We start from the raw sequence: 25,628 nt of genomic DNA, 5'->3' as shown, positions 1-25,628 counted from the left end.
AAAGCACTTACTGATAATAAATTAAATTTCAGTTGAGGTATATATAACATAGTTAAATGTTCGTTTACACAAGAACAATATGCAGTACCTTCACCTGATACATTAATCTTCCATCCATTTGCCAACGATACATGTTGCTTACTCGTAAACATCTTTATAAACCTTTTTCTATCTTTAGTAATGCATTGCGATGTTCCATTATCAACAACCCACAAATCATTGTTTACAGTTGAATTGCTAGACATAGCTAAACTAACATTCTCCTTAGCCTTCTGGTGTTTACTAGTATTCTGTCCTTTTCCCTTCTTACAGAATTTAGCTATATGTCCCCTAGCCTCACAAGAAAAACATTTCCTAACAGTATAGGCAGTTGAAGATAAATCCTCTTCTTGTGGTTGTTCCTTCCTTATTTGGTCCCTATCCATCCGTCTTCTTGCTTCTTCTAGCAACCTTCCAGTTATGTCAGTCAATGTCAGTTTATCTCTGGACAGTACTTCCAGTGAAGATACATAATCATCATAACTTTCATCCAATGAGGAAAGAATGATGTAAACTTGATGCAGTTCTGAAAATATCAGTTCTTTTTCATGTAGCTCTTGAACAGTTCTGTTCATGAAGTTTAAATGAGCTAATATATCTCCACCTTTCAGAAGACGTGCTCTAAACAGTTTACGTGTAAGATGTATGTGTGCACCTAAACTGTCACAAACATAAATCCTCTTCAAATTCTCCCAATACAGCCTCTTCAGCAGCCTCTTCTCCACCAATATGGACTAGCTGCTGGTCACTCAGTGTTAGTCCAATTATACAAAGAGCTCATTCATTGTTCTGTTTAAAGTCAGCAAGCTTCTTGGCATCATCCTCATTAGCTGGATCCCAAGCATTTACATCCGGTGGGTCTTGAACTACATTCCATAAACCTTCTCTGCGCAGAAGTAGACTGCACTTCATAGACCAGGAAACATAGTTTGTTCCATCCAACTGGGTTATCAGTGATAGACATGTTGAAGTGACTTGTGCCATCTTTACCAGGGTAGTAACCCACAATTAAACAGTAAACACCTGTCTGTATACAGTACTGTGTATTCACACTAACTCTCAGTTATGTGAGTCTGGTATGGCCTGGGCCCATAACCAGTGTTGAGGTAATTCCCCGTTAGGAGAATGAGCACATACAGGGAGACGTATTTGAGAGTAGTTTTTGAATAATACACATACAGCACACAGATACACTGTACAGTAAATGTAGGTTTTTACTTCCAGAAATGTTAAGCAAAGTCCAAACAAGCAATCCAAAATCATTCACAGGTAAATCAGTCAGTTTTTCAATCCAGGGATAATTCAATAACAAATTCCAGTGTCAAAAACAGTTCAGTATCAGACTTACATTAAATCCAGAAATATCAGTCAATTTGGAAAAAAGGGGGAACGGCAACTCTTTCCAACAGAAGGAAACAGAGATACACTCACACTCTCTTCTGAGACTCAGACTAAAACAACCGAGGTTTCTGGCTCCATCTTATGGCTGTTTGAGTAACCACACCCAATTGCAGTTTTTAGCATGCTCTTAAAGAGACAGTATTAAAATGTCTATCCTGGTTTATATATTTCTAACCCAAATACCTGTTAGGTGACTCATATTCCTAACAATAATATTCATAACTAATGGAGAAATTGTAAGAAGATGGGAGCCCAAAAACATCCCACCAGTTTTTCCAAAACACTTTTTGAAAATCTCTTGAAATAATCTAAGTTGTTGATAACTTTTGATATTGAACAAATTTTCTGATTTCTATGCACCACTGCACTGGATTATTAGATCACTGAATTATTGAACTTCATGTTAGTGACAAACTATACCAGATCCAGACTATATACTTCTTATACTAAACCTGTGGGCAATCTGAAGTAAAATTGGTGGTAGCTGCCTTTGTTCTATCACTGTAAATGAAAAGAAAAAATTGTGTAGATCAGATCATTTACAACTGATTAAACATGAGTCATGGGTCATTTCAAAATTAAAATAAACAGTATTGCACAATATTTTGATTTAAAAGAATCCTGTATTTTCTATGATGCCAATTTAAATCTCATATATAGGCTTTGTCCACTACCAGTGGAGAAAATATTATTTCTGAAAAAAAAAAAATACAGTTTTTCAGTGTTAAATTGTGGCTCAGATAAAATTTTGTTCACTTTTATCAACACTTCTATTCCTTTTCCATCAATTTTATTTCAAAGAGATGCTGTCTACTTGTTTTAAATCATTTTGTCAGAAAATTTTCTTTTTTTCTCCAGACTGGTCAGTTCAGAAAGATGCTAAGCACTTGTCAAAGGGACAGAAAGGAGTTACAGGTGAAGTTGCTATTATTTAACTGGATGGCTTTCCTGGGCAAAATTGATGATAATTGCTGCCCAGTGTTACTACAGTTTGCTAAAAATGTCTTTGCTTTTAAATTGTGTTTTTCTGCTATTTTGATGGATCTGCCACAGCAGGAATGTGTACCTTTTCTTAGAGCAAATGGAGAGGCAGCCTTTTCTCATGTATTTTATAATCTTTTCTATCATCTTTTAATACATGTGCCTTTCATGTGATTTAGATTTTTTTTCTTCTTCTTCCATAACTTTTTATAAGTTTCTGCTACAATTATACATTAGCATCTCTGGGTTGCTGAGAACAACCACGTGTGTTATAACAAGCATCACATCATTTCTATGCAAGATCTTCAGCAACAGCAATCCGTATATTTATGAGTCCAGCAGCTTTCTCCTTTTTTTGGCATGAAATTATCCATGTCAGGAGTGAATGGACCAGCTCCATTTAACCATCTAGCTTGGGAGGGTGATGTCCCATCTGACAGTTTGTATTGATTGTTTAGAATAAAAAATATAGAATAATATTTAATAATAATATGTAGAATAATTAATCAGGTTATACTTGCTGGCAGAAGAGTAGTGTGATGGCCTAGAAATGGAGATTCTCACTTCCCATTCAGAAGGTTGAGAATTCAATCCTGGGCAGCAACAAATGTTTCTCTATCTGGGCACAAAGAGGAAATATCTGCTGTGAACTCTGCATAGGTGTCACAAAGAGTATCCAGCCAGTAAATGCTCAGCTCCAGTTGCTCTGACCCCACCCTGTAGCAAGGGATTATAGGATCATAAAAAGAAAAAAAAACTGGCAGTAGAAGATTACACTTATTTTCTAAAGTGAGTAAGCTGTCTTTATATTACTAAAGACTTTTTTAAAAATAGTTATGTGGTCATAAGGCCATTACAGGAAATATCAGGGAGTGTTTTGACAAAAAAACAAACAAACTCAGAGCTGCTATAAAAATACTGGGATTTTTAAAATCTGAAGAAAAAAATGTATATTTTAGAAAGTAAGTTTATTTTCATCCATGTCCCTCGTGTTCCCTGCTTCCCTGTTTTCCTTCATCTTCCCTCACTCACAGGTCCACACCCAGGATGGGTGAACCTTAATTAGAGTTTGGAGCTTCTTTTAGATAAAATTTGTCATTCCATGAATCAGGTAGCAGTGGAATACTGTATCTATATTTAGCAATCATCATCCCATTCCTAGTATCTATGGAGGAAATGTTGCAACCATTATATCAATGTTCACTTTTGTCTATTTCTTTTTCCATGATTATCAAGCATGTGCCTTCCACAAAAGAAAAAATAAAATGAAGTCGAAAGAGATGGGTTGCTACAAGGAAAGGAAGGAAGGAAGAAAGGAAGGAAGGGAGGGAGGGAGGGAGGGAGGGAGGGAGGGAGGAAATAGCTAAGTAAAGGGTAAAGTTATGGCAGAGAATTATCTTAGCTAATAAACATGAACAAATCACTATAAATGTAGTCTAGTTTACTGTCCACAGCAATAAAGAAGTATTCCAATCTATTATTCTCAAAATACTTTTTAATCTTAAAAAAAAAAACACGTCACTCATTAATTCCCATTGCTTTTGTATGCATCATCTTCAATTAATAGACAGTTTTCAAGATAAGCTCTCCCCAAAAATCTCCTCTCGTCCACATTTCCCAGATACAATTATTTCTTTAGATAATTTGCCACGATGTGGGTTTTCAGTCATACATTTCCTCCAATATATATTATCTCTCCTTCCTCCTTTTCTATTTTAAATTTAACCATCCCTGTGTGTATGCAACTGCCAAAACCATGTCCTTTTACATGAAATTCTTTTATGAAATATGTGAAAGGTTTGCCTCATTTCACCCTCTCCTTTTTTGCACCAGCGAAGGCACTAGTCAAAATCCAAATTAAACACCCTCCCACTATAGGACTGAGTTTCCAATCTTGCAAGTTTTTACTTTCAAATAACCCCAGAGAAGGCAAGAAAAAATACCAATTTCTGAATGGAATACTTAATCATCAGAATTTTATAAGGGTCCATAGAAAAAGATAATTGGTTGCTGGGAAGCAATGGGTTTTAATTGGGCCATTGTTGTTGGCACAAAATCATTCCCATCTGTTGAAATTGCTCTGAAGCACTATTTGTGTTGATGCTTTGTTATATTTTTAGTTACAATCCTTTAATAACAGCAAGCCAAATTGTTGACAGTGCAAAATCTTTTTTTTTTCCTATGAGCAGGGAAAATACACTCTTTATATTAACAGTTGGATGTCAAATTTGTGATAATGAGCACATTTCAAATTCGGTTAAGTGTGAATTCTATCACATGCACAAGAAATTTTTTGTTTCTAATTCATTTCCACTGACTGAGGAATGAAATTAACCCATTCAGCTTGGTTTTTCTGCCCCCAAACCCCACCTTCCACACATATGGCAACAATGAGAAAAGTCTTACATGTTTAAGGATGCATACAAACACATATAATAGAGAATAGTATACCTTCGTAGGTATGTGTCCGGCGTTAAACTGTAAATCAGTGTATATACATTAGTAAGGATATGAGTAGCATATCAGCAACTAATAGGATATCTCAGGCACTGGATTTGAACTCTGAGGTACTGTAACTAAAGGGGAAGTATCTATTGCAGAGACCTATTCATGCTTTTTCAATATGTTGGCAATTATCCAAGCACCTAAAATGCCATCAAGACTCTTTGCACACTCATTGCTCAATTTATGTACTGATTAGGACAATTGGAGAGATGGTGGTAGTTACCACTGTTCTTTCAGTTTACTCATCTCCTGAAGTATCAAGGGAAGACAACAATGTTTACTATGAATCAGATAGTTCATCCAGCTGCTAAAGTGGTGTGAAGTGTCTATGGGAACATTGAAAGCTTTGTAAGGGGAACTTTTATATGTCAGATGACAAACAAACAAACAAACAAAAACTGAAAGTAGACCAACCAAAGCATAGATTATCAGTACCAAGAGGAGTGTTTCTGAATTATTCTGGACTAGTAGCAATATCCTTATGTACCTCTTTGTTTTTCTCAAGAGATCCCTCTCTTATCTTCAACTCAATAATGATATTTGGAACATAGTTCCATAACAATACATCCAGGAAAACCACTATCCTTGATACACTGCAAGTAAGCAGTGCAAGTTGCCTCTTGATTTACATAGGTAAATGATGCTGACTGCCAATAAACACTGAGGTACAAAGCAAAGATGTCTTATATATAATGTTACCCCATCCCAATATATAAGTCTAACTGTTATTCAGAGATCCAGCTCAAAAAAAAAAATCATCATTTTTCTTCATGGGGAAAATGTCTATGGAATTAAGGGGTGGTCTCATATTTTAAAATACTGTATATAGAAAGTTACAGTGTTGGTGTAAACTGGATTTAGTTTCTTGATTTTTTGTTTTCCTAATTTCTTGATTTTATTTCTTTCACTTTTTACTGCCTTTGTTCATATTGCATAACATTACTTACCTTAAAAGGGAACATAGAAATATATATGTATGTATTTATATATGGAGAATGGTATTTTTCAGATAAAGTGCATCACAGAAAAAATCATATTATAATGTTAAAATGTTCAGATTTATTTAAATATGGGATTCTGTAGCATTATTGTTGTATTTCATTCAGTATGCAGCTATATCTAAACATAATACAACATTTTTGTTTGTTTATTTGTTTTTGTCTATAGCAACTTCTTCAAGAGAATTACTAAATCAATGACATCCAGATAATTTCTCTGGCTAAGGATGAACTAGAACCTGGAATTCCCTGTTTTCAATATAATATCTTAAGTACTACATCTCATTGATTTTTTTTTATCATTCAGAGATAATTTGAATGGCCTCTGAATAGATTTCAAAAGATGGGGCATCACAATAAATAGGCAAGTATTTGGATCAATAAAAGGCTCCTGAGAATTATAAAGCTTTACACATCCAAATTAATTCCTTGAATTGGGTTTAGTGACAAATAAACATCTTGGGCAGCTCTCTTAAGCATTAGTATAATGTAATTTAATGCTGCTAGTGGAAGTGATGCTGTACACCTGCCTATTTTCTGTGGTTTATTTATCTCCAATAAGAGGAAGCAAACATATTTTGAGGTATTATTCCCACTAAGCCATACAATCTTATCCGTGAACTGGGCTGACTGGAAAACATTATCATTGAAGATTTGCAAGGTAACCATAAATTTTATTTTTGGAATAGTAATCCCAAATAGTCCATTTGAAGAAAGTAATCAATTTTTAGTTTATAGTCATTTTGAGAAATATATGAATCAATTGAAGACTACTCACACAAAGCATACATAACAAGGGAGAAATAGTCTATAAATATAGAATTATATGGAAAGATTCTAAAAATATATTCAATTGTAACAGATGAGTGGAATTAAAGGAGCAACTATGTTTGACTTTGTGGTCAACATGGAAGCAAAATATGTTGAGAAGCAAAAGGAGAGAGTTATGGAGAAAGGATGTATAGCAGGTGATAAGAAGAAGGCTAAAGTAGTAATAAGTTTCTGGCAATTAGAAGTCTAAAGCCAGTTTACATTATGAATTAACTTTTTAATCAATTTAATGCATTAACTGGTTATTGTACTATTTTTACATATTACCTTTAGAGGGATGGATAGATGATAGATAGATAGATAGATAGATAGATAGATAGATAGATAGATAGATAGAGAGTTATAGTTAGACAGACGGATGGACTATAGACAGAAACATATTAAGCATTTTACTTTATTTTGTGCAAGAAAAAATAAAACTATGCTGCATCCATTTTAGTTTGTTTCACTGACATCAGGTTAAACAATTCCAAGTGATATATTCAATTTAGAAGCAAGCTTTCTGAAAATTGTTCAGTCTGTCATAAGCATTAGGTCAAGGTGGTAAATACAGTCCTTTTTAGATTAAGCATCTTTGATCTATTATTAATCCTTATCAGAACTAAAAATCTTGTATTTTCATTTGTTCAATTATATTGTATCTAAAAAGTATAGACTCCGAATGACAAGCATTAATTCTACATCGTCTTCTTTTACATTAGTACTATTATTACATTATTACTATTACTCTACAGATACCAATTGCCTTTTGAAAAAAATATTTTTGTAGACATATCTTCCTTATTGTTTAAATGGTTTATTGGAAAGCCAATGCTTACTAGTTATAGGTATCTGCTAAAGTTACTAATCCTTTCCTAGTGCTAACATTCAATGAACAGCTGAAACTTTGTATAACAATCTCTTAATATACACAATATACATTTTAGTAGTAACAAAATGAAGAGAAAAAAAAACAATCAATCCACTGCAATATTTTCCTATGCAGGTAGGTTAGCAGAGGCCTACTTCTGATAATTACTTGCGGACCTTTTTGAACATTTGAAAGTTTTCGTACTCTTTTCCCCTTGAAGCCAAAGATGAAGTATCTGAAATTAATAACAATAAGATTTATTTGCTTGGAAATACATTGTATGTTCCATTTCAACACAAAATAAATCATCAAAAACAGCTATTAAAGCATTTAACAGTCAGTTAAAATAACCATAATTCATGACACATACATTGAACAAAAGAATTAGATATTAAAATGGTAGCTTATCAATTTCTCGTATTGTAAAACTAGTCCATATTCATAATTACTTGTGACTTGACTCCATGGATTATAGCAAGAAAAAAAATCATCATCAGGACTTTTGACTTAAACATTAGTGAAATACTGATGAAGACAAAGCAGTCACTCTAATTCTTTTTGTGTTTGCAGTCCTCTTTATTTCTATGTATTTACAATCCAAAAATGATATCACTTACTGTGTACTGTTAAAAAACCTCTTTAGATCCTGTAAAGAAGCATCTGAGGACATACTTTCTCATCGCAGTTAATGTAAACTTTCTTCTGCACATATAAAAGCTAATTGCAAGGCAGCATAAGAAGTTAGATGTGAAATAAATAATATCACTGACTTTTTTTTCCAGTATGACTTAATTTAAAACACTTAAAATTATGAATAAGTGAAGAAGGTTCTTTATAACACTCTAGAGAAGCATAAGAAAGCTGTTGATAGAACTACTTCTCTGGACTATGTTTTTTTTTTAAGTAAAAAGAATAAAAGTAACATCTAAATCCTGAAATCAGAGCTGATTTTTTTTGTCCACATATAATTAAGATGTATGCATATGCATGTTTATTGCAATATTTATTACTACATTCAGAAACATTTTTTAATGTAAAAAGAAAACCAAATCAGAGATAGGAAAATTTCTAGAAGTGAAAAGAACCCTTACATGAGAAGCTAAAAAATTAACCATATACTACATCCAATGGGAAAGGCAACTTTTGATTTCTTAGAACTACTAGGATTAAAGTGATGATGCACAGAAAAAGCAATGAACCTGAAAATATTGTCATTTCGGTAAATTTTCACACTCAAAGAAACTAAGTGCAACAAGTTTTGTATTTTTGTGACTGTTTTGCCAAGAAAAAGAAACCTCAAAAGAATCATGTTGTTACAGTTTGACTCTTGTAACCAAATTTGGTGACAGATTTTGGAGTTCAAAATAAATGAAAGAGTTATTGATACGTATACATGCAAAACTGATTTCTCTGTAGTTTATTGCATTGTGAACATTTTGTACTGTTATACTATTTTTTCCCCTGAACTTCGTAAGTCCCTTGAATAGGGACATTTCAATGCTTTTTTCTTGAATATTAATGTTTGTTATATGAAATTCCAAGACTTGTCTCAGATTCATTGAACCACTAAGGCTGTTCCTTACCTCATTGTCTTAACATAATTTTCACTCTACTCTATGCCTATTTCATAAGATTTTCAGGATCAAAGTCCTATTTTTCCTTTATCTTCAAGATGAGGGGAGGGGAGAAGCATTGAACAAATTTGATGATGGTCTGGTCAAATCATGATTTGGTAACACTCTTCATATACTTACAAAACATGAAACACAAAAGGTCAAGATCTATTTCTATCACCCCAGAATAATGGATTTAAGTTATCAAAAAAGCAATTCAATTGCAGAACCAATTACTCAGAAAAGTAGTTGGTTTTTCTTCACTGGGTGTATTCAGACATAGACCAGGGAGCCATCTTTTGTGGATACTTTAATTTGGATCTCTAAGCAAAGCAGGGGATTATTTTTTAAATTCTATGATTCTACATCATGGACCGTGCTGGAGGTATTTGACCTGGAGCTCATACAAATGTAACAATAGATTCCCCAAATAGCAAGAAAACTGTTTTCTCTTTCTTTTTGATATTCAGCTTTCCCAGCTTTTAGAGTAATTGTAATCACCATTCTGCTAGTTTCCTATCAAGTACACCATCATGTGAAAATTAATAAGAGTTTTACAGCTTAGTTAAACTATATTTTAGATCAACATTCAGAGGATATGAACATCTATATATACCCTTTGAGGGGGGGAAAACCCCAATCATTTTAATTAAAATTTTTACTGGGGTGGCTTTTGCTGACACCACACTAATGAGAACTGCTCTATTTTGTTTTCCAACGAAATTTAATTTTCAGCCATTTAATTTGTCCTGATCCTTTTTATTCCTAGTGTTTTCTTCAAGATTTAGAGTCAGGTTTTCTTAAAGAAATAGTAGTTGTCTAGAAGTTTATCTTTATGTGTTTGTATGTTTATGTGCATTTGTCCTCTTTGTAGATCTAGTTATCTTTTAGCTTTATTTAATAGATTATATTAGTGTTTCCTTTACAAAACACATTTTGTTCAAAAATATAATGTATGTGTATTCTAAAAATAAAGCATTACTTGAACATGTAGCAAAAAGTTTACTCTAGTTTTTGTACAGACTTTACTTTTAGTCAGCTCAGCCAAAAACAGAATATTTATGAATGGAAAAAAAATCTTTAAAAATTAAAACATTTGTAATAGCTTTATTGGTAGTTGCAACACTTTTGTAGTACTAAAAATATATTTATTTTGAAAGTGTTTAATTTTTCCCTTGCTTAAAAAAGAAAGAAGACGACAATTCTTTCATAGGACAGGAGGGTAGTAGCTTGCCTTTACTGCAGAAAAATCTTTCTGTACAGGTAAATTTTCCCATCCCTCAATTAAATTCCAAAGAAGAATGCCATAAAGAAACACTTTACATGATTGTTAATTTATTTCCTAGCTTTACATCCTGCCTTTGGTTTAAGGGACTCAAAATGACATATGATGTTTCTTCTTTCTATTTTATTCCATAATAACAACCCTGTGTGGTAGACTGGGCTGAGAGAAAATTACTGATTCCAATCTTCTGGTGAGCTTCTATTTTGGAAGAAGTTCTAGAACCTGGGTCTCCCCACTATAATCCAGTATCCTAATCATCAGTAAGCAGGCCAGCTACAGCATGAGGAACAGATATATCAAAACAAAATAAATTCAGCATATTCTTTGTTATCTGCTATCGTTATAGAATAACATTATATCTAATAAAATAAATATGAGAGCTTTCTGAAAATGAGGGGGAAAACAGATGTGTCTTCTACTGGAAAAGACTATTTTCAGGATATAAATAATGCAGATTTTGGCACAACATCATGCTGCAGTTATCGAGAGATTGACTTTGTGTACCATCCATGTTCCCATCTGATGTACAGAGCACAAAACTAGAAAGTATAGTAATAAGAGTTGTGGTAGAACATAGAAAGGAAGCTTGAATAGGATTGGAAAAAAAAAATTGCTATGAAATTGCAAGCATGCTTAGCCAATTTGAGTTGTCCACATCCAGATTTCAGTCGCAACATCACAGTGCAATCAAAGCTCTGTCTGCTTTTTATGGGAAGAGCTTTCATTGCACGGTCTAGACCACTATCTTGATATTTTTACCAAATCCTGGAGACAGCCCAGAGTCTTCCAAGTCTATCCAGACATTTGTATAATAAAAACATTTTTTTCAGGATGTTGTGATCTTATTCACAATTAAAAGAAAAAAATAATTAAATGCATATATTAAGGAAAGTTCGGCACACCAATGAATATAACATTGGTTTTAAGAAACTTAAGCCTAAAGTTCTTAGAGAAGAAATTTTACTCTGCTTATTAGTTTCCACAATATGCAATCAAGACTTTTTCCCATCCAAAGATTCAATTCGCTCCAACATTATTATGATTTAGGAAAGCAATCATATCCTGGTGATTTCAATTGGTTATTGAGTAGGAGTTGATTTGAAGCCAATGTTTTCTCTGTGTATAGGTATAAAATTATATAGGTTTGATTATAATTCACAAAAGAATATATTATTATGTAATATTATTCATTGTTCGGCTATTTTTTGCTTTTAAAATTATATAAAGAGGGATTCTTAGCCATTCAGGTTACTAATGATGGAAGCAGAATCAAAACTTAAAGAAAAAAAAACCTATTCATGAATATAAAACAATGCAGTTAAATATTAACAAAAATAATTGCAGTTGATTATCTCACTGATAGAACCTTTTAATTTTAAAGCTTGTTCTTCAAAAGAAGTAGCATCAACATCAACAGCTATTGAAAATATCTAGTAGTGATTGAATGCCAATCATTAACTTCTCTGTTTTCTATCATTTGAGTCACACACAAAAATATTAAAAAGCAAAAAATAATTATCCAGCCTCTAGAGAACAAAACTCTTCCCTTGCAATCTGCTGCTTGTTCCATTACCCTTGATGACCTGTAAAAAAGCAAACAAATGTATTTTTATTATTGTCTTTTCCCAGCTGATATAAAGTAAAGATTTAAAATGTTTTTCCCCTGTTAAATCCATTATTTTAGTATTTTTCTTCTTGTCACTCACTTGTCTTGCCTTTAGAACCAGTTCCTCTCTATAATTTGTCTATAACACTAAAGCATTTGTGAAATTTCTATTCTATGGACTGTGTTTTGTAAATCAAATCTGGAAGATTAGTCAAGTTTATTTGCTACTAAGAAACAATAAAGGCTGTTGTGCCCTCTTTAGGCTAACACATTCACATTCAGCTTTCACAGGCAAAATAAAGTACAGTGTGAAGCAAAAAACAAGACAACAAATTAAACATAATGTATAATTACATAGTTAAAAAGAACTAGACACAATGAGTCCTGAATCATGGGTTCATTTTCACAATTTCTATTGTAAAACTGCAATTCTGAAAGGATAAAGGATATCTAAGGATAAAGTTTTAGGCATTTCGTTATCCAGGTGTTGCACCACACAAATTCCTATCCTTAAATAAAAAGATTTGGAAAATAGTAGAAATTTCTATACAATTACAGTCCTAGTAGAATTACTAAAACCTCACATGCATCTCCGTAACACATTATATGTTATGTTTATTTATCCCTTGGATTAGAGCTACACTTTTTCTTGATGCTTCCCTGTTATATACTTCAAGTCTCAGTTATACAGAAGGAAGCAAGTCAGAAGTCCAATCTCCATCTGGCTAAGTCCTTTTCAACAAAGAGACTATTTAAGAGACAGGTGGTTGTTCAGGAGAAAGATTGTCTGCAATTAATGTCCCAGCAGATTGTCAGGAAGAAATCAGGCTCAAGGAACCAGAAAACACTGTGAGTTTATCATTCTTTATTGCCATTCCCATACTTACAAGACTCTTGCCAGATCAAATGCATACCAACAACCAGATAAGCATTTCAGGGATGGACAAGGCAGTCAGGTCTCCAACACTTCCTTCTCTGCAGGGATTCCAAGCTAACCAATCTCTTAACTTCATTCTGAATTAACAAAACGTTTTCCAGAATTATATAATCCTTGTTATGTCTTTGGGACTGGCTAAAGTCCCCAACCAAGTCCGTTCCTGTTGCGGGGGCGTTTACTGCTCCCATTGGCTGGCACCCTTCGACAGCTGGCTATAAAAGCCGGCTGCTGGGTTGAGCCAGCCGCTGTTCGCTGGGCATGTCTGCTAGTTAGCCAGCAGACGCGACAGCCCTTTATTCTTCTGAATAAAGCCCGTTCTTGTTAAGCTCTGGTCTAGCCTCTCCTTATTCGATCTATAACACTGGCGACGAGGATGGGATGATGGCTAACCAGAAGCAACTAACAAATTGAGCTGGAAGTCACACTTAGCACTGAGCCGCAGCCGCGCCGTTGAGAGCTCGGTCAGTTCGCTGAGTTCGGATAGTGAAAGCTGAAGCGTCTGTAGCCGCTCAGTTAGAAAGCTACAGGAAGTGAAAGTTGGGCGCTGAAGCTGCAGCCGCCCAGCTCGTAAAAGAGCGCAGAATTCAAACGCTGCCGTTTGAATTCAAACCTTGAGTGAAGCTCGGCGCTGTATCCGCAGTCGCCAACGCTCTCCAGAGAGCGCGCAATTTGAATCTCTGTCAGTTGCAACCATACAGCCGTAACTGCCTACGCTCTCCAGGAGCGCGAAATTCAAATTGTTGTCAGTCACGGCGCTATAGCAATAGCTGCCAGACGCTCACAGGGAGCATAAAATACAATAACCTCTCAAGAACTGAAGTCACTGAGCTAGGTGGGACGCTGTAGCCACAGCCGCCTACGCTCACGATAGCGCATTTGGGGCCACGTACACCTAGAGAGATAGATCAGTCTACCCACGGACTGAAATTTCATAATGAACACCAACCCAGCATTCCCGCCATTTAAGCCAGACGAGGAGAAGTGGGACTCTTACAGAAACCGCTTCAATCACTACATTGATGCCATCGGTCTGGCTGATGCTGCGGAGCACCGAATAAAATCCTATTTCCTCAGCTTCTGTGGGGCTGCAGTCTTCGATACAGCAACAGCACTTTTTGCGCCACGGGAAATCAAGAGCGTCCCATGGGCAGAGCTGTTGGAAACACTTTCTAACCATTACTCCCCTAAACCATCGCAGATCGCTAGACGCTTTGCCTTTCGGATGAGGAAGCAAGCCGAAGGGGAGTCCATCAATCAATACATGGCTGCCCTAAGGACAGCAGCTCTCCACTGCGAGTTCAAAAATTACTTAAACAACATGTTACTCGACCAACTCGTCTGCGGGGTCAAAGACTTGAGGCTCCAGAGGCGTTTGCTGGGCAGAAAAGATCTCAACCTCTCCCAAGCCATTGAGGAAGCCTTAGCGGCAGAACTAGCAATCCAGTCAGCCACTGAGATCCAGGGCACCATACCCAAACCCAGCTCTACCACTGTACACTCTGAGGAGGTGATGAGTGAGGACGACCCTACCGAACACTCGGACGTTCATCGTCTGAAACCATCGAGGCAGCCACAGGTAGGGGCGAGGCAGGAAAACAGCAATGCACCCAAGCACATTCTATTGTGCCTATCATGTGGAGGACCCCATTCACGGACAGCGTGCAGGTTCAGGAATGCTACCTGTAACAACTGCCACAAGAAAGGCCATATCGCCAGGGCCTGCCAGGCAACGCACAGTGTCCCACAAAAGTCATCTTTTTATTCTCCTCCTGGGACCCAAAGGCAAGTAGAAAACTGTTACACATGCTATCACGCTAATCACACTTTTCATACCTCTAATAAAATCACACTTTCTATCCATTTCGAAGGTAAACCTTGCCGCATGGAGGTAGACACGGGGTCAGCGCTCTCAATTATCTCGTGGAACACACTCAAGAAAATCCAACCCAGTCTATCGAAGAACCAACTTCAAAAGTGCCATCTCACCTTGAGGGACTATCAAGGGAAGAGCATCCCAGTACTCGGCAAAGGCAAGTTCCTCGTTAAATTTAAAACCTTCAAAGGCCATTTGCCTTTAGTGGTTGTTGATGGTACCCTCCCTAGTCTTTTGGGGTTGGATTGGTTCCCCTATCTTGGTCTTAGTATAATGGGTATCCATGCTGTCTCAGCTTCTGATATTGACTCCCTATTTTCTGACTACTCTGATGTATTCAGTAGTGAATTAGGTTGTTACAATGGCACACCCATTTCCTTCTCTGTAGACCCCCAAGCAGTTCCCGTCCATTTAAAACCACGTAGAGTGCCCTTTGCCATACGCCCAAAACTGGACGCGGAGCTAGACAAACTACTCAAGCAAGGGGTAATAGAACCTACGGATTTTGCTAAATGGGAGACCCCTATTGTCACGCCTCTTAAAAAAGATGGCAGTCTAAGAATTTGTTCTGACTATAAGACCACAATTAACCGCTACCTACAGGTTAGCGCTTACCCAGTTCCAGTCATTCAGCACCTGTTACACACATTCGAGCCTGGCACCATTTTCGCCAAATTGGACATGTCACAAGCATATCAACAGTTCCCTGTTGACAGTCAAACAGCCGATTTACAAACTATTGTTACTCACAGGGGGGCATTCAGGTGCAAGCGTCTCCAATTTGGCGTTAGTGTTGCCCCAGGTATTTTCCAGTCACTAATGGAACGAATACTTCAGGGCCTCCCTGGCGTAGTACCTTATTTCGATGACATATTGGTCTCAGCCAGGGACAGACCCCAGCTATTCCAAAGAGTCAGAGCGGTATTAGACAAGTTCAGGCAGCATGGCCTCAAACTAAAAAGGGAGAAATGTGCCATCGCCACTAAGCAGGTGGACTTTCTGGGGTATAGAATAGACGCCTCTGGCATCCACCCACTGGAATCTAAAGTCAAAGCAATCCACGAGGCTTCCACCCCATCTACAAAATCTGAATTACAAGCCTTCTTGGGCTTATTAAATTTCTACGCATCATTCCTTCCCCACAAAGCGTCAGTAGCTGAACCCTTGCACAGTCTTCTAGACAATAATGCACCTTGGCACTGGGGACCCAAAGAAGATTATGCTTTTAAAGCTGTCAAGTCTCTGCTCACCTCAGACGCTGTCTTAATACAATTTGACCAACGTCTTCCTTTAGTCTTAGCCGCAGATGCATCCCCTTTTGGGATAGGAGCTGTCTTAAGCCACCGACTACCCAACAGCTCCAAGGCACCAATCTCTTTCTTTTCCAGAACCTTTTCAACAACCGAGCGTAATTACAGTCAAATTGATAAGGAGGCCCTAGCCGCAGTTGCTGCGGTAAAAAAATTTCACGAATTCCTTTTTGGTCACAAATTTGAGCTCGTCACAGACCATAAGCCACTTCTGGGACTTTTGTCCGGGGACAAACAAACCCCCCAAGTATTGTCACCCAGGATGACGAGATGGACTTTGTTCCTGGCGGCCTACTCCTACAAACTCGTCCACCGCCCGGGAAAAAATTTAAGCCATGCCGATGCCCTCAGCCAGCCCCTGTTGAGGACCCGGCCCCGGTCCATGCCATCTTTGATGTCAGCGAGCCCAACCTACCTATCACCGCTGGCGACATCTCCTCTCACTCCAGAAAAGACAGAACAATCGCCCAGGTCCTGGACTGGGTAAGGAGGGGGTGGCCGGTCACTAACTTTGCAACCGAATTCACACCATTTAAAACTCGCCAACTGGAGCTTTCTAGTTTACAGGGTTGCCTGCTGTGGGGTTCCAGAGTCGTCATTCCAACCTCACTGCGCGCATCCGTCCTAAAGGCGCTGCACGAGGGCCACCCGGGTATCGTCCGGATGAAAGCGTTGGCTCGTAGTTACATCTGGTGGCCCGGCATGGATGACGAGATCGTCAAGTGGGTAAGCTCTTGCCGGCCCTGTCAGGAATCTAGGCCATCACCCCAATCACCACACCAACTAAATGGGAGAGTGCCAACGCACCTTGGTCACGGCTGCATATTGACTTGGCCGGACCAATGCACGGCAAGACTTTCTTGGTAGTCGTGGATTCATATTCAAAATGGATCGATGTGGCCCTACTGCCCACGACCACCACTCAAGCGGTTGCCAAAGCCCTGACCCATTTATTCGTGACACACGGTCTACCGGACACCCTGGTGTCTGACAACGGCCCCCAATTTGCATAGCAGAGTTCAGCCGGTATGTCACCAACCTGGGCATCCGACACATCCTCATGGCCCCTTTTCACCCTGCCAGCAATGGGTTAGCGGAGAGAGCTGTTAGGTCAACGAAAGAGGCGTTGGCCAGGTTCAACCAAGAGGACTGGCATTCAAGACTCTCCCGTTTCCTCTTGAGCCAACACACGACTCCCTGTACGGTCACAAACAAATCACCGGCCGAACTCCTAATGGGTAGACGCCTCAGAACTGTGTTGGACAGGCTACACCCCCACTATTGTCCTGACACCCCTCTAGGTTCTGACAGTTTGGTCAGAGATTTTGTTTTGCAGGACCCTGTGTTTGTCAGGAACTATGCCGGCGATCCTTTGTGGGTACCAGGAAAGATCGTGGCCATCACCGGTCCAAGGTCTTATCGGGTCAAGTTGGAAGACGGATGCGTTTGGCGGAGGCACCTGGACCAGATAAGGAGGCGACGGAGCGGTCACGCCAATGCAGAATCGTGGACTCCGGTCAATCTACAATCACCTCCCCAGAGCCCAATCGGGGACCATCAGAGAGACCTGTCGCAACCGTCCGAACCGAGGGAGCGGGCAGTAGACCGGGACTGCCCGCCAGAGTCTCCAACGTTGCTGACCAGCGAAGCCACCGGGTTGTGGGACAGAGACTATGTAGCGAACCAACCCGAAGGCAGAGATTGTTCACAGGTGCTTGATCAGTTTACAGAACTAAACCGCTCTCCAACCCCGACCAGTCCGGGTTCCCCGAACTCTGTGCCACACAGTGACTCACCTGAGCTACGTCGCTCTGGGCGCCAGCATAGACCGCCGGCGTATCTAAAAGACTATACATGTTCGCATCTGGGGGGAAGGGGTGTTATGTCTTTGGGACTGGCTAAAGTCCCCAACCAAGTCCGTTCCTGTTACGGGGGCGTTTACTGCTCCCATTGGCTGGCTCCCTTCGACAGCCGGCTATAAAAGCCGGCTGCTGGGTTGAGCCAGCCGCTGTTCACTGGGCATGTCTGCTAGTTAGCCAGCAGACGCGACAGCCCTTTATTCTTCTGAATAAAGCCCGTTCTTGTTAAGCTCTGGTCTAGCCTCTCCTTATTCGATCTATAACAATCCTAAATAATATAAAAGAGAAAAAAATGAAACCAGTAACAACTAGATTGGTTTGTTTACTATATCAATCCAACTTATACTGAACTATTTCTAAATTTACATTTTTATAGAATCAAGACAAATTTTATCCTTCTTCCCTTCAATAGTCTCTATTTTAGCCCAGAATTCACTAATATTAAGGAAAGTCAAGAAGAGTTTAATAGGAAACTCACTAGAAAAGGAAAGTTTAAAAAATCCTCACACCATATCTTATAAAAATCACCTTGCTTTATCATATTACAACTATTAGCTATTTTAAATAAATCAATTCTCACAAATGTGCTTTTTCAAAAGACAACTGGACTTGTTTTTCCTTGAAAACCTTTGACTTCTTATCTAAGAAGCTTATTCAATTCTGAATTAAAGGTGGAGGATGAAAGGATTTATATTTCTTGCAGTGATCTGAACATTAGCATTCTTTCTGAGAGTTGTTGAGGCAACTTGGATGTTTATCTGTGCCCTCAGGGTCACCTGAATAGTACAAAAGAGTGTTGAACTTTCTTGGAGCTGCTGAAAAGACTGTGTTGTAAACAGGAGATAGGTGGCATCATATCCCTCCTCCTCTGTTGAGAGAACACTGTTCAATTTTAATGTAGATAGCCTCTACATTAAGTAAAATGTCTTCAAGGAAAAACAAAGTTCAGCCTTTTGAAAAACCATGACCTGGATGACTGAGAATCTCCATAGACAATAAATCAATTTTTATTATCCAGTCAACAGACCTCCACTTTAAAGATAATAATATGATAGATCTCCAGAGAAAAGCCAAATCTATGAATTCAAATCTTACAATAATTACAGTGCAAGTTTACTAATTTAGGCGAGTCCTCATAGCTGACAAGAGAAAGCTGACTGCTACTATAGCAGCTTGGACTTTAAAAGGAGGTAAAAGATATAAAAAGCAAAAGTTCTCCCAGGAAACATAAACAGCACTGGGACAGTTAGTTCTGAACATAAATCCTTTTGGTAGGAACAAAAGAGTACCAATGCTGCACTGTTTCTACTTGCTCAAAAATCCAAGGTCATGCTCTGTTAGCACAATGTACCATGCAGAACAGCTGGTGACAGCATTAAAACAGGCTAGAGTAAATGACCACTTACCCTTGGGGATACTTAACTTTGGAGATATTGAGCTTGCAAATTAATTTTGATATAAGGCCATTTCAAAAACAGAGGTGATGAAATCTTTTTAGTAGCCACAAATGAATTCTAGTAATCCATAAAAATTATTCTTATTTGTCCAAAATCATAGAAAAGAAGATACAAATAATTCATATAATTCATATCAAATAATTAACAATTTTAATGTCACCTGTTAATTCAATTGGAAAGAAAAATTCTAGTTCTAATACATTCGATGTATATATGTGAGTGTAATATAATATGACACATACATATATACATATACATATATATATGTATGTGTGTGTAAATACATTTATACATACATGCATATACATATGATGCATATATATATATATATATATATTTTAAAGTTGTAAAAGCACAACTACTATGACGTGGGAAAATACCGAACAAAGCGATGCCATGCATGAAGTACCGAAAACTTAAGAAATATATATATATATATATATATATATATATATATATATATATATATATTTCTTAAGTTTTCAAGGTACTTACATGCATGGTATTCAGCTTTGTTTGGGTATTTTCCCACGTCATTGTAGTTGTGCTTTTAAAGTTGTAGCAACGTTTCAGCAGAATCTCATCTGCCATCATCAGGCTTCTGTATTGTGCTCGTCTGTGAGTCAGACTGTTACAGTGGTTTCAGTTTTAAATTTGGGCTAGCCTATTGCTGTGCCAGAATGGTTTTTTCTTCATCCTGATTGGTTGGGAGTCTTGGTCTGTGTTTATTGGTCTTGGAGTTTGCTGTGTTCTGCTTGATTGGTGTTTCTAATATCTTCTGTCTGTTTTGTGGCTCTTTTTGTGTCTTGATTGGCTGGCAACATTGTGTTCCTTTATTGGAGGCCTTTAGGGCAGCTTGGCTCTGAGTAAATGGATGGCTATCATTTCTTAGGAAGCTAGGTTTCATCTGGGTGCCTGGTTGGGGTGTGTTTGAGCTGGAGGTATCAGGGGGGGAATCTGTTTGTGCCCAGGTGTTTGCCTGGCTAGTGGTGTGGAGATTTTTTTGTTTCTGAGTGCAGGCTTCCAAATGATTGACAGTCTGGTGGAATCATCTCTTCTATTCATGCTTTCAGGTCTTTTTTCAATCTCTATGGCTTCTCTGATAATTCTATGGCTGGGGTTTTCTATAGTGGCTAGGGTTTTGGTGCCATTGAAGTTGATGCTATGACCTGTGGCTTTCATGTGTTGGACTAGTGAGGAAGTTTGTTCCAGCTTTTTTATTGCATTTTTGTGTTCATCCAGGTGGGTACTTATTCTTCTATTGGTCTGTCCAATGTATGTGGCTGGGCAAGATGCACAGGGGACTTCGTATATGCCTTAGTTTTCGAGGTCAATTTTATCTTTGGGGTTTCTAAGGATGGCTGCTATTTTTCTGTCTGTTTTGAAGGCAGTCTTGATGTGATGCCTCTGTAGTATCTTACTGATTTTGTCTGTAGTACCTCTTATGTAGGACAGGACAGCTGTTCCATAGGCCAGCCAATCAAGACACAAAAAGAGCCACAAAACAGACAGAAGATATTAGAAACACCAATCAAGCAGAACACAGCAAACTCCAAGACCAATAAACACAGACCAAGACTCCCAACCAATCAGGATGTAGAAAAAACCATTCTGGCACAGCAATAGGCTAGCCGCAAATTTAAAACTGAAACCACTGTAACAGTCTGACTCACAGACGAACACAATACAGAAGCCTGATGATGGCAGATGAGATTCTGCTGAAACGTTACTACAACTTTAAAAGCACAACTACAATGACATGGGAAAATACCCAAACAAAGCTGAATACCATGCATACACACACACACACACACACACACACACAAAACACATACACACAAAATCTACAGATGTATTGGAATTCCATACTTAATGTATTCAGCAAATATTTGCTTTCTAGATCAATAGTGGTTATGTGATAGATGGAAAGGTGCAAAACTTTAGCTTGATTTTTTTTTAAATAAGAACTTACTCAAACATTTGAGTTTCTTCATATAAGCAGTGAGAAGAACAGAAGATTAAAAGACATTCTCCACACCTGATAAAGCTATATAAATCTCTGATTTGGAGATGATTTGCACTGGATCAGGGTCAGTTCATACTAAAAAGACTTAACATAGAGCCATGCTAATGGGTATCTTCCATTTTTAAAAGAAAAAAGGGGGAAATTACATTCCCTTTTAAAGCAACAATCTAAATCCACTAATAACAATAGTTAGAATTATTGAACAGCATAACAATAGCATTAATGGTCACAATGGCTACAGCAGCAGAAATGGAAACCTTAGAACTATTTTTAATTAAAACACTGCATTTCAGCTTAGCAGTGTAAATGTTAAAAAGTCTAGGTGGGTGGTGTCTTTCTTTTTCCATCTTCCCTGTTCTTCATTTTGGAGAGGCATATATATGTTACCATACTTTGGCAGGAGAGGATTTCTAGAAAATAATTTATAGCTTTGTCTACAGCATTTGACTAGTGAAGATACACGAGAGCTTCAGTAAGTTCAGGTTTTTTTAAAAAAAATTGAACATGTAAAAAAAACCTTGACATTAAAAATAAAATGTTGGAGCAAATATGATTGACATATCCATCCATCCTTAGTCTCTAAAGTCACATTTTGTCTTTTGGGTCTGAAGAATTAAAAGCTCTGGAACTGGAAGATACATACAAACATGTTTTTCTCAAAATTTCAATGATGACCTTATCTTTGCATGGACCTTTGACAGCTCTTCAGAAATTTTAGAACATGGGCTGACCTTATAGCAAATTAAGTTGCATGATGAAAACAAATTGCATCATAGTTAAAAAAGAAGACATTCAAAGCTACAATAGATATTACATCGGAATAAACAGTGCCCACAAATTTAGGCATTGTATTTATAGTGCTTCTCTAGTTTCCTATAAATGTTAAGATGATATGGATGGTCTCTTCATGTTTAAGCTCCTGAGATCATCCACCTTTTAAGATTAGAAAGCAAATTTATTTGTAGGTTCGCAGGCTGTTTTACAACAGGCTTAAAATGAATTGCAGGTGATGAGTGTTACATGTGAAAGGAAGTTAAATGTGGAGTGTCACGTGAGGGAATCATTCTGACTCTAGACTTTGGTTGCAATCCTATGCATATCAAGTTGTGTTGACTCTCCATTGAACTTTTTGAAGATTAATTCCAATGCAATTTTTAGTGAAGTCATTTCAATGTTGAAATGAGTTAGATACTCAATTTTACATATCAACAAATAGCAAATTTATCTTTCATGGTTGCATGAATTTTTTTTTTTCTGATAGGATTTATTGTTTATCTACATGTATAAATCTTGATTGACAAAATTAAAAGATTCAATTAGCAATAGTATTTCTTAGCTTTTGGCCAGAAAAGCTGTAAAAAAATATTTCATCTTGATTCAGAAGTGCAATAAATCAATTGGTTTTGACTAATTCATTCTCTTTGTTATGTGTTAATATTATAATTAACCAGATTTGATATCATGATTCAGGAAAGTGATTATTGTGCAATGGTATTTTAATCAGATAATATAGTGTATTTAGTGAAAAGGCATTTCTCAAACAAAATTATAAACAGCTGCAGCAATTCTACCAATTTCACAGGACTTATTTAATTAAATTACTTGTTCTGTTTCCTATTTTGAAAATGCTTCACTAAGACTCAATTTATGAGTTTTTTAATATAGAAGTAATTTTAACTGAGGCTAAAAGCTTATGGATTTTGTTTAAATCAACTTCTTCTGATAATACATTTTGTCATAAAACTATATATATTATTTATTTAATTTTAGATACTGCAACATGCACACATTCTAATCAGCAGTAAATTACTAGTTGTCCTTGCTTAACAACCACAGTTGGCACTGGAATCTTAGTTGTGGAACAAAGTGATCATTAAATGAGATGCCCACATGTCTACTTTGCTCAACAACTGCAATCCCGGCACTTCCCCATTGTGCTCATTAAGCAAGGTGGAATTCTAGTGGTTCGGACCGGTTCTATGGAGCTGGTTGTTATGATTCTGCACAGTTCTGAAAATTAACAAATTGTATCCATGGCTGTCCCCTCCCCTCCCCTGGCTGCCCAGTCAGTCCTTAAGGAATTTCTTTTTTTCCCCTGCCGATGATCAGCTGTTCCTATAATCATCTGTGCCGGGATTCCCCTAGCTGTCTTACTGCTTCACCCAGAAGGCTTCCCTAAGGTCCAGGAAGGCAAAAAAAAAAAAATGGAGCGGGGAGACAGCTCCCCCATTGTCTTTTTTTTGCCTTCCTGGGCCCCAGGGAAGCTTCCTGGGAGCAAAATTACCCTGCAGAAGGCTTCTATGAGGCCCGGAAGGCCCCAAAATGGAGTGTGGGGGGAGTGCTGTGCACCTCTTCCAGACTCCATTTTTTTCCTGCCTGAGCACCAGGGAAGCCTTTGGGAGCAAAAATGTTCCCAGGAGGCTTCTCTGAGGTCCAGAAGGTCCAAAAATGGGGAGGGGTTGCTGCTAAAAGAAGAAGAAGCCATGCCCAGCCAGTCACATGGCCACACCCACCTAGCCATGCACAGAACCAGTTGTTAAAAATTTTTGAATCCCACCCCCATCATTAAGCAATTTCCCAAGTTGTTAAGTAGACAGAATGAAAGAGCTACCTGCCAAAAAAATTCATCTCCACTCACTTCCAAACATTCCTGCAGCTCCACAAAGGCCTTTCCCTCCCTCCTATGCACAGAGGAAAAATGCTCCAATGGGCTGAGATGGAATGAGCTCTTTTCCTATAGTCCATGAAGGATTTCAACTCCATCTATCCCCCTCTGCTTGAAACCTTTCAGGCCAGTTTACCTATTGCCTTTCAGGGAAAACTAGCATGTAACAGGTTGCCTGACACTCAGATAGCAATCATGTGACCAAGTGGTGGTGGTGTAGTGCTTCAAAAGCCATCATTCAAATAGTCTTTAAGCAACCAGTCACTTAATGAAAACTATCTGAACTTTAATCTGTATTTTTTTTAAGGACTTTACTAATAGTATGAGCAAACAGTGGAAGCCTTGCAACCATCCTCCTAATATCTCTGTTCAATAAATATTATTTATTAACTTGTTTGTTTCTTTGCTGAATTTTTAATGTTACTTTCTTTATATATTTTTCTCCAGATCTTCCCTTCATTAAATCCAAGATGACACTTCCAGAGAACAGTTCAATTAAAAAAAAATCCTAGAAGAATCAACTAAGTTGCTTCAAAGATCTCTTTTGTTTTCAGTACTGGATTAAACTGCTAACTAGGAGAGACAGAATGTCAAGTTTTGTATTTTACTGTGATAAAACTGGATCTTGGACAGAAAAATCTATTGATCCAATATCTGGTAGTATTATATATGCATTGAGGATTAAGCTAGAATATAATCAGTTCTTAAACTAGATTTAAATCTTGTATAGAAATACATGAAATCTTTTATAGATGGATTGGATCTTCTCCAGATGTCAGAAAATGCAAATCATGGATTATAGCTTTAAAGATGAAAAGGCTAGGTGTTTTAAGCAGTTTTTACTTCTTTACTTGTATCCACAAAACTGTATTTAAATCTCCAATTATAATTTTACCTTTCCCAAATGTTTTCTTTTCATTTTTTTTCACTAACTCTTTTATTTTAAGCACTATAAATTTGGTTCAACTTCACCAAGTCTGATTCTGGTGTAGGAAGCCCCCCACCTGAAGAATGAAATATTTTGGGAAATATTAAAAAGGTAGGATAAAATATTTGCCCTAAAGGAAAAATAAATAAATCTTAAGGAATGCAGAAACCAGCCCCAGTTTCCCTGCCCCAAGCAGAAACTGAGGAGGCCAGCTTTTAGAAATGCAGATTTGGTAATCCATTCAGAAATATTGGGTTAAGGCAGAAACTCGGGTAAGCAACAAACAAAATGTTGACAAAATTAGTTCAGACAAACACTTAGCATTTGCATTTCCTCTTTTGCCTATAGAGTCAGCTATGATCCATACATAACCCCTATATGACACCCTCCCCAGGAACCTAGAAGGTATAAAAACCCACCACTTTAAACTCCATGTTGTGGTTCACTGCAGCCTGTGCAGATGG

This window comes from Pseudonaja textilis, chromosome 3 (genome assembly GCF_049901715.1).
Source record: "Pseudonaja textilis isolate UNSWEBS1 chromosome 3, rPseTex1.2, whole genome shotgun sequence".
In the NCBI taxonomy this organism is placed as follows: Eukaryota; Metazoa; Chordata; class Lepidosauria; order Squamata; family Elapidae; genus Pseudonaja; species Pseudonaja textilis.
This window is presented reverse-complemented; position numbering follows the sequence as displayed.